Genomic DNA, 17,546 nt, shown 5'->3' with positions numbered 1-17,546 from the left:
TTTATTTGTGTCCCCCACCAAAATTCATCTTTTGAAGCCCTAACTCCTAATGTGATGGCATTTGAAGGTGGGACCTTTGGGAGGTAATTAGGTTCAGATGAAGTCATGAGGATGGGGCTCCCATTATGGGATTAATGTCCTTATAAGAGGAGGAAAAGGGACAAAGATCTCCTTTCCTCTGTCTCCACCATGTGAGGACATAGCAAGAAGGCAGTCATCTGCAAACCTGGAAGACAGCCCTCGCCAAGAATCAAATCTGCTGGCATCTTGATCTTGGACTTTCCAACCTGAAACCTTTGTTGTTTAAGCCACCCAGTACTATGACATTTTGGTAGTATACCATTATGGTATATAGTATTTTTTATAGCAGCTCAAGCTGACTAAGACAGTCAGGGAAATGCAGAATTAATTTAAAAAACAATTAAAAAGATGTATCCAGTAACACATTTTTATAACTTTTTATTTTGAGGTAATTTCAAATGTATGGAAAAGATGTAAGTATAGTAAAAAGAAGTTCTGTGTACTTTCACCAAGATTCACCAGTGGTTAATATAAAATCCCCAAGTGGAACTGTGAAAAGGTATATTTTATATATATATATATAAATTATATATTGCAATATATAATGCAATGCAGTGTGTGTGTGCAATGCTTGATACTGATAAGATGATCCTGGACTGTGTGTGTGTACACACCATAAAGGGCATTATTGAGACTACTGGTGAAGTTTTGAATAAGATTTGTAAATTAGTTAATAGTATAAATTAGAAAATAAGATTTATCGTCGTACTGTGGTTATATAAGAAAATGTCCTTGTGCTTAGAAAATACATACTGACTTATTAAAGGGGTATCTTGCCTGCAACCTATTTGCAATGAGTTCAATAACACTTTAAACTGATATCAATTTATATTTCCAGCCTACACTGCTTCCCTGATATCCAGACTCATATTTTCAATTGCCCACCCAACACTCAGCTTGAACATCTCATTAACCTCAAACTCAACATGCTCAAAACCAAGCTCCTCCTCTTACTGACGTTCTTCCCTCCCCAAACATTCTCCCTTAGTCTTCCCCTTCTTAGAAAATGGGACCTCCATCCTCCCTGTCGTTCAGTAGTTGAAGTAATACTTAATCCGCTTTTGTGTTCACATTCTGCATTTCTACCTTCAAAATATAACCAGAAACTGTCCCCGTATGACTAGCTCCTCCACCACAAGTACCTTTCTCTCTTCAGGGATTTCCGCAGTAACTCCGGAAATATTCTCCCTGCTTCCACACTCCACCCAGAATTTCCACACAGAAGCCAAAGAGATCGGAGCAGAATACAAGTCAGCTCATGTTACTCTTCTATTCAAAAGCTTCCAATGGTTTTCTACCCTACTCAGAGTAAAAGTCAAACATTAAAGTGAGCTTCATGACTCTGCGTGATCTGGCCTCAATTTACTTTTCTGATGTCATCTTCTGTAACTCCCCCGCCCTTTTCACTTCATTCCAGGCACAGTGACATCCTTGTGAGGTCTCTCCCCAATTGCCCCATGGCTGATTCCCTCCCTTCCTGCAGGTCTCTGCTCAAAAGTTACCCTCTCAGAGGAGTGAGCCCTATCCCTGTACCTTTCAGTACAAAAGAGCAAACCCCACTTGCCATCACTTCCTGTCCTCACTCTGTTTTATTTTTCTCTGCAGAATGTTTCACCAACTATCATGCTAAAACTTTACTTATTAAACAATTTATTGTCATTCTCACTCCATCAGAATATAAACTTCATGAGGGCTTGGGCTTTGTCATATGGTCTTTGTTCAAATAAGTGCTCAGTAAGTTGCTGAATGGTTCGAGGAACATTATAGAGTCACAGTAACATCTACGTATATTTTGGGAAGAAGAAACAGACGTGTAGAAGATTCATTCAGTCTGCAGACACTTTTCTGTGTCATTAATGAATTCTGGGGCCTCTAGTATTAGCTCTAAATCTAATAAAAAGAAAGATGTATCAGAGAAAGCGTTGCACTAAGATTGACGAGACCTCATTTCTAGTCTTGGCTCTGGACCTGAAAAACACATTTAACCTTAGTTTCACCATACGTAAAACCAGAGAATTGGGACTTTCTAGGATCCTTTCCGGCTCGGGCTGTGTGATTCTGGGTGCTACCCACTGCTTTTGGAATCCTCAAAGAAGCACATGTGGCTTATTGACATAAGAACAGATTTGCAGGTTTAAAAACTTTGTATATAAGCATTAAGAAATTCACTTTGGATTCTCAAAAGGTGGTATTTGAAAAACTGCTGCTTTTACTAATTATGGTTATTCAGACTTTTCTTTATTATTATACAGAATAATAATTGTCATCACTTACTAAGTGCCCACATTTTAGGAACTTAGTTAAAAGGGGAAAACAAATGTAATTACAGGGTGAGGATATCTGCATAAATTGATGGGTTTCAGGCATATATTAAGGTAGCAATGCATTATAAAGCCAGGAAGGTTTTCTCTTGATTTGCACCTATTTTTTATTTACTTTTAATATAGTTAATTTTTTTGATAGCACAATCTTTTCTCCTTTGCTCAGCCTCCTGGCTGCCCATCTCAGCCACTGGAAGACTCATTTGGAGCTAACTTATCTTAATCGTGAAATTGTGGAGGATGGCTGACCTGTGTCTAAATTCTGGTTCGGCCATTCATTTATTTGTGTCCTAAAATAAGCTTCCCACTTTCTCTTAACTTTAAGGGTTTTCTTTTTTTTTTTAATGGAAATAATAAAAGCCAACCTGGAAAAAGAAAAGCCAATCTGTAAGGGAACTTTTGTAAGACAATAAAATAGATTTGTAAAGCACTTGGCATACACATACACTTGCTAGCTTCCTTCTTCTTCTCCCTTTTCCATCTTTGTGGCCTCAGAGAAACAACTCCCATGGAGAGAACATGGAAATGTTCCATGAGAAAAGTTCTCCACTCTTGCAAAGGAGAAATGACTTCAGAATCCCTTTTATATCCTGACCCTCTTTTAAAGAACCCAAATGCCCCATTTTCCATGCTAATACTTCTCCACAAAAATTTGCTTAATTATAAACCCAGCAAAAAGAACATTTTTTTCAGAGCACAAACTTGCTAAAATGTGTGTGTCTCCGTGTGTCCATCCATTTCTATTCTCTTCAAAACAAAAGCAACAAGCTAGTACCCAATGGGCTGGAAAATGGCCCACATATGTGTTTCCTTTACTCTGCAGTACTTTAATTTTTTTTTCCATTTACATTCTTATTCTTAAAATATTATTACACTTGAAATTCTGAATTTCTGCTTTATTCTGAAACATCAAAAGATCTGATAAACGCAGATTAAGCCCTTGCATATATGACCAAATGATTTTTGACAAGGATGCCAAGACCATCCAATGTGTAAAGGACAGTCTTTTCAACAAATGGTGTTGGGAAAACTAGATACCATATGCAAAAGAATGAATTTGACCCTTACCTTACACCATATACAAAATTAACTCAAGGGACTTCCCTGGTGGCACAGTGGTTAAGAATCCACCTGCCAATGCAGGGGACACGGGTTCGAGCTCTGGTCCGGGAAGATCCCACATGCTGCAGAGCAACTAAGCCCGTGCACCACAACTACTGAGCCAGCACTCTAGAGCTCGTGAGCCACAACTACTGAGCCCGCGTGCCACAACTACTGAAGCCCACACCTAGAGCCCGTGCTCTGCAACAGGAGAAGCCAGCACAATGAGAAGCCCGCGCACCACAACGAAGAGTAGCCCCCACTCAGCACAACTGGAGAAAGCCCATGCGCGGCAACAAAGACCCAACGCAGCCAAAAATAAATTAGTTAATTTAAAAAAATTAACTCAAAATAGATCAAAGATTTAAACTTAAGAGTTAAAACTTTAACACTCTTAGAATGAAGCAGGGGGAAAGCTTCTTGACATGGAGTTTGACAATGATTTCTTGGACATGATGCCAAAAGCACAGGAAACAAAGTAAAAATAGTTAAACTGGACTACCTCAAAATTATAAACTTCTGTGCAACAAAGGACACAAACCACGGAGTGAAAATGCATCCAATGGAATGGAAGAAACCATGTATCTGAAAAGGAGTTAACATCCAGACTATATAAAGAAATCCCACAGCTCAACAAAAAATAACCCAAATAAAAAACAGGCAAAGGACTTAAGGAGACATTTTTCCAAGGAAGACACAGCCAATAAGCACATGAAAAGATGCTCAACATCATTAATCACTAGGGAAATGCAAATCAAAACCACAATGGGATATCACCTCACACCCATTAGTATGACTACTACCCAAAAAAAGAGAAAATAACAAGTTCTGGCCAGGATGTGGGGAAATTGGAACCTTTGTGCACTATTGGTGGGAATGTAAAATGGAGCAGCCACTATGGAGAACAATCTGGAGGTTCCTCAGAAAATATTAAAAATAGAATTACCATCTGAGCCAGCAATTCCACTTCTGGGTACATACCCAAAACAATTAAAAACAGGGTCTCAAAGAGATGGGTGTACATCCGTATTCATAGCAGCATTATTCATAATAGTCAAAAGGTAGAAGCACGTGCCTTCTACATGATCCATTCTGAGTGCCCTTCAGATCAGACTTACTTAACTAACAATAAGTTAGAAGTAAAAAATGCTTTAGAGATAATGTCATCCACGCCCCTCCTTGGGAGATTAGGTAACAGAGGATGGGGAAGTGAAGTGATTCACCTATCACACACCGAAATCAGAGCCATCAATAGCTCTCTATACAATCAAAACTCCACTCCTTGACACTGTTCCTGGATTCTCAATTAGGAGAGGGGTTTTCCTTTTATAATGGATTGACAGTGGTTTGTTTGTGACAGGCTGGTTGTTCAAACTGGACAGTAGCAGGCATTTTTAAAGCAATTATACTCAGGTAGTTTCAAGTTCCCTGAAATTATAGGTCACTAGTACTCATTATAGACGTTTAAAGAAGTTCATCAATCCCTGGAAAAATCAGCAGACAGCTTAGCTTGGGAAAATCATTTGACTTGTACATGTAAAAATGGGTGTTTGGGGGACTTCCCTGGTGGCACAGCGGTTAAAAATCCACCTGCCAATGCAGGGGACACTGGTCCGGGAAGATCCCACATGCCACGGAGCAACTAAGCCCGTGCGCCACAACTACTAAGCCTGTAGTCTAGAGCCCACGTGCTGCAACTACTGAAGCCCGCGTGCCTAGAGCCCGTGCTCCACAACAAGAGAAGCCACCACAACAAGAAGCCCGCGCACCACAACAAAGAGTAGCCCCCGCTCGCCACAACTAGAGAAAGCTCGCGTGCAGCAATGAGGACCCAACGCAGCCAAAAAGTAAAACAAAAAAAGGGTGTTTGGGAGGTAACCTGGTATAATCACAGCTGAAAGATGTGGAGCAGTAGCTGTCACATTCTTTGGTGTTTGCAAAAACTTCCGAGAACTGCATGCATTATGTCCTTTGTGAATGCTTTATATATACATCTACAAAATAAACGTTCTCTTTCATAAGAGGGGTATCCAATCTCCAAAGTATTTATGTGCATAAAACTGTTTGAAGGCAACAAAAACAGATATAAAACCTCCCTTTTCCTGATTCAATTTTGCAATGAAGAATTATTTAATGGGTGGGAAATTAGGCAAGTCTTTTCCTTTGGCACTAACGACACAGCAGGAATATATAAATAGGGTAGCGGGCCGCGGAATCCCCCACACGCTCAAAAGGTGCCAGGGAAACCCTCTATGCTTAACAAGGCCCTGCCTGATTTCCCCTGGCTTTTTTCCCTTATTAGAATGTCACCATGTCAATCTGTCCTCACGATAGAGGCCGCCTCTTTTATCCCTCTCTCCAGCTCAGGCATTCCATCAAAGCTAATATCAAATCATCACACTATACACCTTACCCATGTACAGTCTTTACTTATCAATTCTACTTCAATAAAGCTGCGGAGTGGGCAGTTATAATCCAGAGTCTCTGTCAGTAAAACTATTACACAGCAGGCTTTTCTTTCATTGTAAATGCGGAAGCTTTCAACTTCATAATTACGTAAAAGCCGATTGTAATCAATGCCTTCTTCTAAGGAAAAGTAAGCAAACACACACTTGATCAATCTAATGAAAACATAATCTGGGTCCAAAAATTGAGTCAGAACAAGCACCAATTGGAAGCAAAGCCTTCACTATGCAACACATTTTCTAGGAAGCTCTCAGAATATTTTTTTTAGAAAATCTGCTTATATCCAATATCCTATGATAAACCACAGTGGAAAGGAATTTAAAAAAAAGAATGTATGTATATATATATATATATATGTATATGTATAACTGAATCACTTTGCTGACAGCAGAACTTAACACAACACTGTAAAATAACTATACTTCAATTAAAAAAAGAAAGAAAGAAATATGTTCCCATGTTCTTTCAAAGGAGATAAAATTTTCAGATGTGCCAAAAGTTTCAAACGAACGTTATATTTTTCATGGAAATTCATTTTCTATTATTAAAATGCATTGGGATGTAACTCTACTTCTCCCTGGGTAAGTCTGAATGAACTCAGCATACGTTAGGAGACTATTTATGGTGTACGAATAACATGTGTAATAAAGCATGGTAGAAGAGTCAGAAACTTTTAAGAGTAACAACAGAGTTATCATTTTGCACTTGGGAATGCCAAAATTTATGTAACAAAAGTACAGCATCCCTTTTGTAATTTTATAAGATGTGTTTTGTTACTCACCGATTTATCAGCAATAAGATTATAAGTAGATCACATCATCAGAAAATCTACAAACGACAAATGCTGGAGAGGGTGTGGAGAAAAGGTAACCCTCTTGCACTGCTGGTGGGAATGTAAACTGGTACAGCCACTGTGGAGAACAGTATGGAGGGGAGGTTCCTTAAAAAACTAAAAACAGGGGCTTCCCTGGTGGTGCAGTGGTTGGGAGTCCGCCTGCCAGTGCAGGGGACACGGGTTCAAGCCCTGGTCTGGGAGGATCCCACATGCCGCGGAGCAACTGGGCCCGTGTGCCACAACTCCTGAGCCTGCGCGCCTGGAGCTTGTACTCCGCAACGAGAGAGGCCGCGACAGTGAGAGGCCCGCACACCGCAATGAAGAGTGGCCCCCGCTCGCTGCAACTAGGGAAAGCCCTCGCACAGAAACGAAGACCCAACACAGCCGAAAATAAATTAATTAATTAAAAAAAAAAAACTAAAAAAACTGAAAACCATATGACCTAGCAATCCCACTACTGGGCAAATACCCAGAGAAAACTGTAATTCAAAAAGACACATGCACCCCAATGTTCACTGTAGCACTATTTACAATAGCCAGGTCATGGAAGCAACCTAAATGTCCATCAACAGATGAATGGATAAAGAAGATGTGGCACATATATACAGTACAGTACAATGGAATATTACTCAGCCATAAAAAGGAACAAAATTGGGTCATCTGTAGAGACGTGGATGGACCTAGAGACTGTCCTACAGAGTGAAGTAAGTCAGAAAGAGGAAAACAAATATCGTATATTAACACATATATGTGGAATCTAGAAAAATGGTACAGATGAACCAGTTTGCAAGGCAGAAATAGAGACACTGACATAGAGAACAAACGAAGGGGGGAAAGCTAGGGGGGTGGGGGGTGAGATGAACTGGGAGCTTGGGATTGACCTATATACACTAATATGTATAAAACAGATAACTAATAAGAACCTGCCATATAAAAAATAAATAAATAAAATAAAGTTGAAATTAAAAAAAAAGATCATAAGTAGACCAGTGATATTCGGAATTGATAGAAATCATTACTTTTCTGGAATATTTTTCCCAACGTTTTCACAAAAGTTTTTATCAATCACTCACTTTTTCCTAAGCAAAAGTGCTGTCAGCTTGGAGGGGATGTTAGCTATGGAGGCAGCGTTAGTTGCTGGGGGAGTGGGGTTAGTGGTGACAGTTATGGGTACTAGTGATGTTACAGGTGGTCATTGTGGGTGGTGGTGGTAGTGAGGGTGGCAGTTGGGGAAGATAATGGTGACTTTTGCGGGGGCAGCCGCTGTGTTAGTCATGGTGGCATCAGTGGGGAAGGTAGTTGTAATTGGAGGTGGTGGTGATGGTGATGGTGATAGTTGTGGGCGGTGGTAACAGCAGGTGCAGGCGGTAGTTACTGGCAGTAGAGTCGTATATATTTGGCTAGAGTGATGAAGAGATGTGGGCAGAGGAAATTATTCTTAAGAGGAAATTTTAGGGATTGTATTATGTGATTGAGTATGTTGTTTAAACATGACAAGATGTAGTTTGAAGAGAGCTAATCATAAAACATCCACTGTAGCCAAAATTATCGGGGTTTCCTTTTCTGTGGATCTGTTGCTGGCAGTCACTGAGGAAAACCCACCAGAGTGACACAAGAAACTACCATACCTGATTGCTGACTGTAACTTTAACTAGCATCCGGGCTTTGGCTTTCACTCTGGGATGGGAGGCTTCAGGGTTTTGGACAAAAGAGTGACATGACTTGACCTAAGTCCTCAATGCAGCGATCAGAACAGTCCGTAGGAGAACAAGTGTGTGAGATGACGTGGCTTGGGCCAGGGTGGTGGGGGCAGAGGTGATGAGGTGTGGCTACGTTATGAATATATTTTGAAAGTAGAGCCCACAGGATTCTCTGGGATTTGTGGGATGTGAGAGCAGGGAGTCTAGAATTTGGAGAGAGTACCCCAGGTGATTCTGAGAGAGGACCACGCTTTGCACAATAATGATGCAATGACATCTGTTTTTCGACTTTTTCATTTCTTATTAGAAACTGACAAATTTCTTGGCACGTTGATGGTCTTAGTAATTTTTTTTAATGGAAAACACATTCAATGAGGACATTTTCAGAAAAAAACTTATAAGCAAAATCATGCCAGGTCTTAATACTAATCCACATGTTTCCTTGTCAGTAACAAGGTGTTTATTTTAAAAATATTTATTAAATAAACAAATCCTCATATTCTTTTTTTTTTTAATTTTTATTTATTTCTTTACTTTTGGCTGTGTTGGGTCTTCGTTGCGGTGCACAGGCTTCTCATTGAGGTGGCTTCTCTTGTTGCAGAGCATGGGCTCTAGGCGCACGGGCTCAGTAGTTGTGGCTCTTGGGCTCTAGAGAACAAGCTTAGTGTTTGTGGTGCACAGGCTTAGTTGCTCCGTGGCATGTGGGATCTTCCCAGACCAGGCATCGAACCCGTGACCCCTGCATTGGCAGGCGGATTCTTAACCACTGTGCCACCAGGGAGGTCCAAACCCTCGAACTCTATTTTCACAATCTGAGCCAGCCTTCTCGAATGTAGGTAAACCCACAGCCACAGAGTAGAGAGTATTTTTGGAAAGAGTCTGATGTCTCCAAACTGTGTGAATGAGACTCAGGAAATCTGAAAGCTTGGTTTTTATTAGCACCAAACTTCCCATTGATAAAGAGGTTTACAGAACATTGAAGCAAAGGCTTCCTTCTTTCTTGAGGAATTATCAGAAGGTATGTCCCTACATTAATAATCTCTCCACTATTCTTCTTTTTCTCTTTAGTCTGTGCCCATGGCATGTATGATGTCAGCAGCCACAAGCTATTCTGAATGATGAGAACTGGTTTTCAGTAACCTACGAGGCAATTGTTTGTTTGTCTCTCTTCCTACGGAGATCTAGAGGCATTTATTAAAAACACACACACTAAAAAAAAAAAAAAAAAAAACACACACACTCACACACACACACACATCACTATGACATTGACTTAGTTTACGAAAGATAATAAAGTATTTTACAAAATTAGTTTCAACTCAAAATGAGTTAAAGCAATTAGGAAAAATGATAGTATCACCAATACTCCAACTCAAATATTCAGTTTCCAAGAGTTCTTTAACCTGTCCTACCCCTCATCAGCACCTGTTGCAAATACCAGGTCACAGTACATTTGGATGTCTTACTTGGAAAACTAATAAATCCTCACCAAAGTCTTGGTCTTAAAGAAGCAAGAGAGAATAGGAATAAATAGTCACCTCCAAATCAGTCGTCCTTTGACTTCAGAAAATCCCATGGTCTTAGAAGCTTCAAAGTCAGAATCAGTTCCATGCACCACTCTTAAAAAGACTGATCTCTGAGAGAGAAAAATTGAGGGTTATTTGGTTATTGAATTTTCTCATTCACTCAAATATAGACATAAAGTATCTGTTTTGTATCAGGCACTGTTCTATATACTGCAGTAGTGAGGGAACAGAGAAAGAAAAAAGAAAAGAATCAAGTCCCTGCCCTCACAAACTTTACATTCCACATTGATTCCAAGTAACGTCAATCAAATATCATGCTAAATTTTTCAAGAGTTTCCTTTTGGTTTTCCATAGTCTCTCCCAAGTAACTGTGAATATCTACTTTTCTGGGGAAAAAAAAAAAAAAGCTATGCTTTCTGCCACTTGGCCAGCACAGATAGTTCAAGACCACAGAAAGAGACATAATGCTTATTTATAACTATAAATGCAAACACATAAATGTAGATATCAAATATATATACAAAATGTTGATATACATACACATACAAGGTAAGAGTCTAATGAAGCAATTAAAAGTTAGGATTTGAAGTTCCAGAACACATGTTCCAGTCTTGATGCTATCACTTAACTAAGTCATTATATCTCAGGTAAGTTTACTGATCTCTTTAAATCTCAGTTCCTCACCTGTAAAGCTGGAATAATAATACATACATACATAATTGGACTAATGTGATGATTAAATATGAGAATGTATACTAAAGCACTTATTCCAGTGGCTGGCATCAAGTTCATATCTAATACTCATTATCACTATATTTCTATTACTTCCTTGTATCATAGATGGAAATTAAGAATCCTGTCAGCAAAATCTCAATCATGTTTTGTGATTGTCAAAAAAACTATCATTCATAGTCACTGGGGCATTTCTTCCCTAAGTTTCTGCAGAAACTCGGTTTCTAAAATTTGATATCAAAAACTGGCAGAAATTCAACTGAATGTCCCACTGTAGGCCTCCAAAACACATCTACATCCGAATCTGTTTCACTTGATTTCCCAGAGTAGGTCACTGGCATATGACACCCTTTACTGTTGTATAAAGAAAAGCATCAAAACTGCCATTGCTTTTGCATAAATGTATTTTTTTCTTCTCTTCTCTTTTAGCATTTTTTCCTTCTCTTTCTTTAGATCTAGCCTTAACAGAATCTATTTAGGAAGATTTTTCTTTTTCCAAAAGTGTAATAAGGCAAGTGAAAACATCGTTACTAGATGACCCTGAACATAATTTCAACTTTTTATATTATTCTGGACCATCCTTTGCAAGGATGGTCCCATCCCTCCCTAAAGAGGATCCTAAAAAGGAAGTGGAAGTGGATTTGCCAGTGTAAAATGGCATCTAGTTAGCAGTCCACATATTAATATCTCAAAACATGCCATTGTAATACCTACAAAGACTCAGTTAAGACATCAGAACTCAAAGGAAGCCTGGAAAATGAGACAGACAACCAAGCCATTACCAGAATCTGTTTTTGTCTTTCTGATATTAATGGAGTTATTTTTTCAGGAACTTAGATAGTGCTATTCACCCTAAACGATGGTAGCTCCAAATGTCTTGAATGTAGTGTTTCTATTGTTTATGATGCTTCACAATGGATCACTTCTCAGTTCTCTGGTTATTAGCTCTAGTTTCATTTCCTGCCTTACCTTTCACCAGCCCACACTGTTCTATATTACATTCCACTTTCAGCTAGAAAAAAAATATCTAAGGGAAAACAGATAAATACTCCTGTTAAATACCAAAGTTTATTAATTAAAAACAAAAATGCTCATGGCTACATTTTTCTCCCCGTTAAAAATTCATGGACTTTGTGACATATTGCCCCTAATGGAATAGTCATCTCTCTACTCCAAATTCTTGGAACTCTTTGCTAACTCTGCTTACTGGGAAAATATGTTATCATTTTATTACGTTAAAAAAAATGTAGAGTTTTGGCAACATTGACTGGATCATGAATAGAAGTACTCCACTTCTATTTTGCATATGATAGAACTCACTCCGGTTGGATCATCTAACTATGGGAAAAATTTCAAATTGTGGACTAAACACATGTGCATCAGAAACTTATGGGCTAGGGCGGTCATGAACAATTCAGATTCCAAGTTCCCACCCACAGATGTTCTAATCCTGAAGGTCTGGGGTCAAACGTGAAATCTTGAAATCGGAGAACATTTCTCTAGTGGTTAAAGGATTTGGTGAAAAGCCCACTTTTCCATATGTACAAACTCAACTTTACCTACATCTTTCTACATTTCGTCTGTACATACACTTTTCTAAATACACTTTCCTTTTATCTAAAATAAGTTGGAAAGAATTGGGTTAGATTTTTCAAAGAAAGCCAATTATTGCTCTGCAAAGTGAAGGTAGTGTCAGTTTCATTGTAGCAGGTGTTTTATAAGCTGATAAAGTCTAGGAAGATATGCATATGATCAATCCTTTGAAAGTGGTTTCAAGAGAAATAGGGGCTTACAAGATTTTTCACTTTCAAGATAGAATATAGATGAAATCCCATAGGACATCATCTTATTAATGTAATTACACAGATACAGGCATTGAAAGAAGTATCAGGTTGATTAGAAATGACAGTGAGAGAGCTGGCAAGTGCAAGTAGAGATTTCCAAGCTGACAAAATCAGAACCAAACAGCATACATTTAGGTTAGAATAAATCTTGCTGAAGAATGCAACCCTCCCTAAAGAGAATCCGAAAAAGGAAGTGGAAGTGGATTTGCCAGTGTAAAATGGCATCTGGTTAGCAGCCCACATATTGATATCTCAAAATATGCCATTGTAATACCTACAAAGACTCAGTAAGACATCAGAGCTCAGAGGAAGCCTGGGAAATGAGACAGACAACCAAGCCATTACCAGAATCTGTAAGAAATCCCAACAATAACAAGCCAAGAGAGCTGAAATGAGACATCCTACAAATGATCTCATAGCAAACACACCACCCGGAAGATAACTGCAAGAGGTTTGGAATCTCCATTTATTATTTATCTCTGATTCACTGACTCAGGAACCATGCTCAGTTATAAAATGAGGCAGCTGTCCCTATCCTGGGAAACTCGCTTTCCTCTGTTTATGCCTTAGTCCCTTCCAAGTGCCTCCCACTCAAAATATATTGGAGGATTTTAAACCTAAGAAAAGCAACAAGGCTAAAAAGAGGGAGGACTGACGATGATACAATACATTTAAGATGGTGTAAAAGACACAAATAGAAATGTTAAGTAAGGTATAACTCAGAAAGAACCTTTAGAAGTAATGTGTACAAGAGGCTGTAGTCTTTCAGAATTTTTGGTGAATCCGTACGTGCAGGTATGGGGCAATGTGAGCGAGAAGTCTGTCTGAATTCAACAAAGCTGCAGTAGATGAATGGCTATGGGCAACGGAAATCAGCCAAGAGCTATGAGACAGACCTTTTCAGTTGGCATTAGTGGCCGGTGTTCTCAGTAGATTGTCCTATAATGTAGAATGGACTGAATCATGTTTAAGAACAGTATTTTTAAATCAACTTTATTGAGGTATAATTTGCTTTAAACAAAATGTACCCGCACGACCCCAGAGATGGGCATGAGACGCTAAGGCTGCTGCTGCCGCCACCAAGAAGCCTGTGTGCGAGCACAGGTCACTATCCACACCTCCCGTCCCGGGAGCCTGTGCACCCTGCCACTGCCAGGGTCCCAGGATCCCGGGACAACTTCCCCAGGAGAACGCATGGCGCACTTCAGGCTGGTGCAACGTCATGCCGGCTTCTGCCGCCGCAGGCTCGCCCCGCACTCCGTACCCCTCCCTCTCCCCGGCCTGAGTGAGCCAGGGCCCCCGAATCACCTGCTCCTTTAACCCTGACCTGTCTGAGGGAAGAACAGACGCCCTCAGGCGACCTACATGCAGAGGCGGGGCCAAATCTAAAGCTGAACCCCAGGAGCTGTGCGAACAAAGAAGAGGAAGGGAAATCTCTCCCAGCAGCCTCAGAAGCAGCGGATTAAATCTCCACAATCAACTTGATGTGCCCTGCATCTGTGGAATACCTGAATAGACAACAAATCATCCCAAACTGAGGAGGTGGACTTTGAGAGCAAGATTTATTATTTTTTCCCCTTTTTCTCTTTTTGTGAGTGTGTATGTGTATGCTTCTGTGTGAGATTTTGTCTGCATAGCTTTGCTTTTACCATGTGTCCTAGGGTTCAGTCTATCCATTTTTTTTTTTTTACTTTTTAAATTTTTTTAATAATTATTTTTATTTTAATAACTTTTTTATTTTATTTTATTTTATCTTCTTTCTTTCTTTCTTTTTCTCCCTTTTATTTTGAGCCGTGTGGATGACAGGCTCTTGGTGCTCCAGCCTGGTGTCAGGGCTATGCCTCTGAGATGGGAGAGCCAAGTTCAGGACATTGGTCCACAAGAGACCTCCCAGCTCCACGTAATATCGAACGGCAAAAATCTCCCAGAGATCTCCATCTCAACACCAACATCCAGCTTCACTCAACGACCAGCAAGCTACAGTGCTGGACACCCTATGCCAAACAACTAGCAAGACAGGAACACAACCCCACCCATTAGCAGAGAGGCTGCCTAAAATCATAATAAGGCCACAGACACTCCAAAACAAAACACCAGACATAGACCTGCCCACCAGAAAGACAAGATCCAGCCTCATCCACCAGAACACAAGCACTAGTCCCCTCCACCAGGAAGCGTACACAACCCACTGATCCAACCTTAGCCACTGGGACAGACACAAAAAACAACGGGAACTACGAACCTGCAGCCTGCAAAAAGGAGAACCCAAACACAGTAAGATAAGCAAAATGAGAAAACAGAAAAACACACAGCAGATGAAGGAGCAAGGTAAAAACCCACCAGACCAAACAAATGAAGAGGAAATAGACAGTCTACCTGAAAAAGAATTCAGAATAATGATATTAAACATGATCCAAAATCTTGGAAATAGGGCTTCCGTGGTGGCGCAGTGGTTGAGAGTCCGCCTGCCAATGCAGGGGACACGGGTTCATGCCTCAGTCTGGGAAGATTCCACATGCCGTGGAGCGGCTGGGCCCGCGAGCCATGGCCGCTGAGCCTGCGCGTCCAGAACCTGTGCTCCGCAACGGGAGAGGCCACAACAGTGAGGGGCCCGCGTACAGCAAAAAAAAAAAGAAAAAAATTCTTGGAAATAGAATGGAGAAAATACAAGAAACATTTAACAAGGACCTAGAAGAACTAAAGAGCAAACAAAGAGCGATGAACAACACAATAAATGAAATTGGAAATTCTCTAGAAAGGATCAACAGCAGAATAACTGAGGCGGAAGAATGGAAAACTGACCTGGAAGATAAAATAGTGGAAATAACTATTGCAGAGCAGAATAAAGAAAAAAGAATGAAAAGAATTGAGGACAGTCTCAGAGACCTCTGGGACAACATTAAATGCATCAACATTCAACTTATAGGGGTCCCAGAAGAAGAAGAGGAAAAGAAAGGGACTGAGAAAATATTTGAAGAGATTATAGTTGAAAACTTCCCTAATATGAGAAAGGAAAGAGCAAACAAGTCCAGGAAGCACAGAGAGTTCCACACAGGATAAATCCAAGGAGAAACACGCCAAGACACATATTAATCAAACTATCAAAAATTAAATACAAAGAAAAAATATTAAAAGCAGCAAGGGAAAAACAACAAATAACATACAAGGGAATCCCCATAAGGTTAACAGCTGATCTTTCAGTAGAAACTCTGCAAGCCAGAAGGGAGTCGCAGGACATATTTAAAGTGATGAAGGAGAAAAACCTACAACCAAGATTACTCTACCCAGCAAGGATCTCATTCAGATTTGATGGAGAAATTAAAACCTTTACAGACAGGCAAAAGCTGAGAGAGTTCAGCACCACCAAACCAGCTTTACAACAAATGCTAAAGGAACTTCTCTAGGCAAGAAACGCAAGAGAAGGAAAAGACCTATAATACCAAACCCAAAACAATTAAGAAAATGGGAATAGGAACATACATATCGATAATTTCCTTAAATGTAAATGGATTAAATGCTCCAACCAAAAGACTGGCTGAATGGATACAAAAACAAGACCCGTGTATATGCTGTCTACAAGAGACCCACTTCAGACCTAGGGACACATACAGACTGAAAGTGAGGGGATGGGAAAAGATATTCCATGCAAATGGAAATCAAAAGAAAGCTAGAGTAGCAATTCTCATATCAGACAAAATAGACTTTAAAATAAAGACTATTACAAGAGACAAAGAAGGACACTACACAATGATCAACGGATCTATCCAAGAAGATATAACAATTGTAAATATTTATGCACCCAACATAGGAGCACCTCAATACATAAGGCAAATACTAACAGCCATAAAAGGGGAAATCGACAGTAACACAATCATAGTAGGGGACTTTAAAACCCCACTTTCACCAATGGACAGCTCATCCAAAATGAAAATAAATAAGGAAACACAAGCTTTAAATGATACATTAAACAAGATGGACGTAATCGATACTTATAGGACATTCCATGGAAAAACAACAGAATACACATTTTTCTCAAGTGCTCATGGAACATTCTCCAGGATAGATCATATCTTGGGTCACTAATCAAGCCTTGGTAAATTTAAGAAAATTGAAATCATATCAAGTATCTTTTCCGACCACAATGCTATGAGACTAGACATCAATTACAGGAAAAGATCTGTAAAAAATACAAACACATGGAGGCTAAACAATACACTATTTAATAACGAAGTGATCACTGAAGAAATCAAAGAGGAAATAAAAAAATACCTAGAAACAAATGACAATGAAAAAATGACCACCCAAAACCTATGGGATGCAGCAAAAGCAGTTCTACGAGGGAAGTTTATAGCAATACAATCCTACCTTAAGAAACAAGAAACATTTCAAATAAACAAACTAACCTTGCAACTAAAGCAATTAGAGAAAGAAGAACAAAAAAAACCCAAAGTTAGCAGAAGGAAAGAAATCATAAAGATGAGATCAGAAATAAATGAAAAAGAAAAGAAGGAAATGATAGCAAAGATCAATAAAACTAAGAGCTGGTTCTTTGAGAAGATAAACAAAATTGATAAACCATTAGCCAGACTCATCAAGAAAAAAAGGGAGAAGACTCAAATCAATAGAATTAGAAATGAAAAAGGAGAAGTAACAACTGACACTTCAGAAATAGGATCATGAGAGATTACTACAAGCAACTCTATGCCAATTAAATGGACAACCTGGAAGAAATGGACAAATTTTTAGAAATGTACAGCCTTCCGAGACTGAACAGGAAGAAATACAAAATATGAACAGACCAATCAGCAGCACTGAAATTGAAACTGTGATTTAAAATCTTCCAACAAACAAAAGCCCAGGACCAGATGGCTTTACAGGCGAATTCTATGAAACATTTAGAGAAGAGCTAACACCTATCCTTCTCAAACTCTTCCAAAACA

The 17,546-nt window shown here is 39.5% G+C and overlaps 1 pseudogene; it reads right to left on the bottom strand.

The window, feature by feature from the left end:
- The window catches only part of LOC132416511 (small nuclear ribonucleoprotein-associated protein N pseudogene), a 240,505-nt pseudogene that overhangs the window by 110,052 nt on the left and 112,907 nt on the right, over positions 1-17,546 (bottom strand).

The sequence above is a fragment of the Delphinus delphis genome, chromosome 20 (assembly GCF_949987515.2).
Source record: "Delphinus delphis chromosome 20, mDelDel1.2, whole genome shotgun sequence".
In the NCBI taxonomy this organism is placed as follows: domain Eukaryota; kingdom Metazoa; phylum Chordata; class Mammalia; order Artiodactyla; family Delphinidae; genus Delphinus; species Delphinus delphis.
The sequence above is the reverse complement of the archived record's forward strand: the minus strand, read 5'-3'. Positions and strand labels throughout refer to the sequence as shown.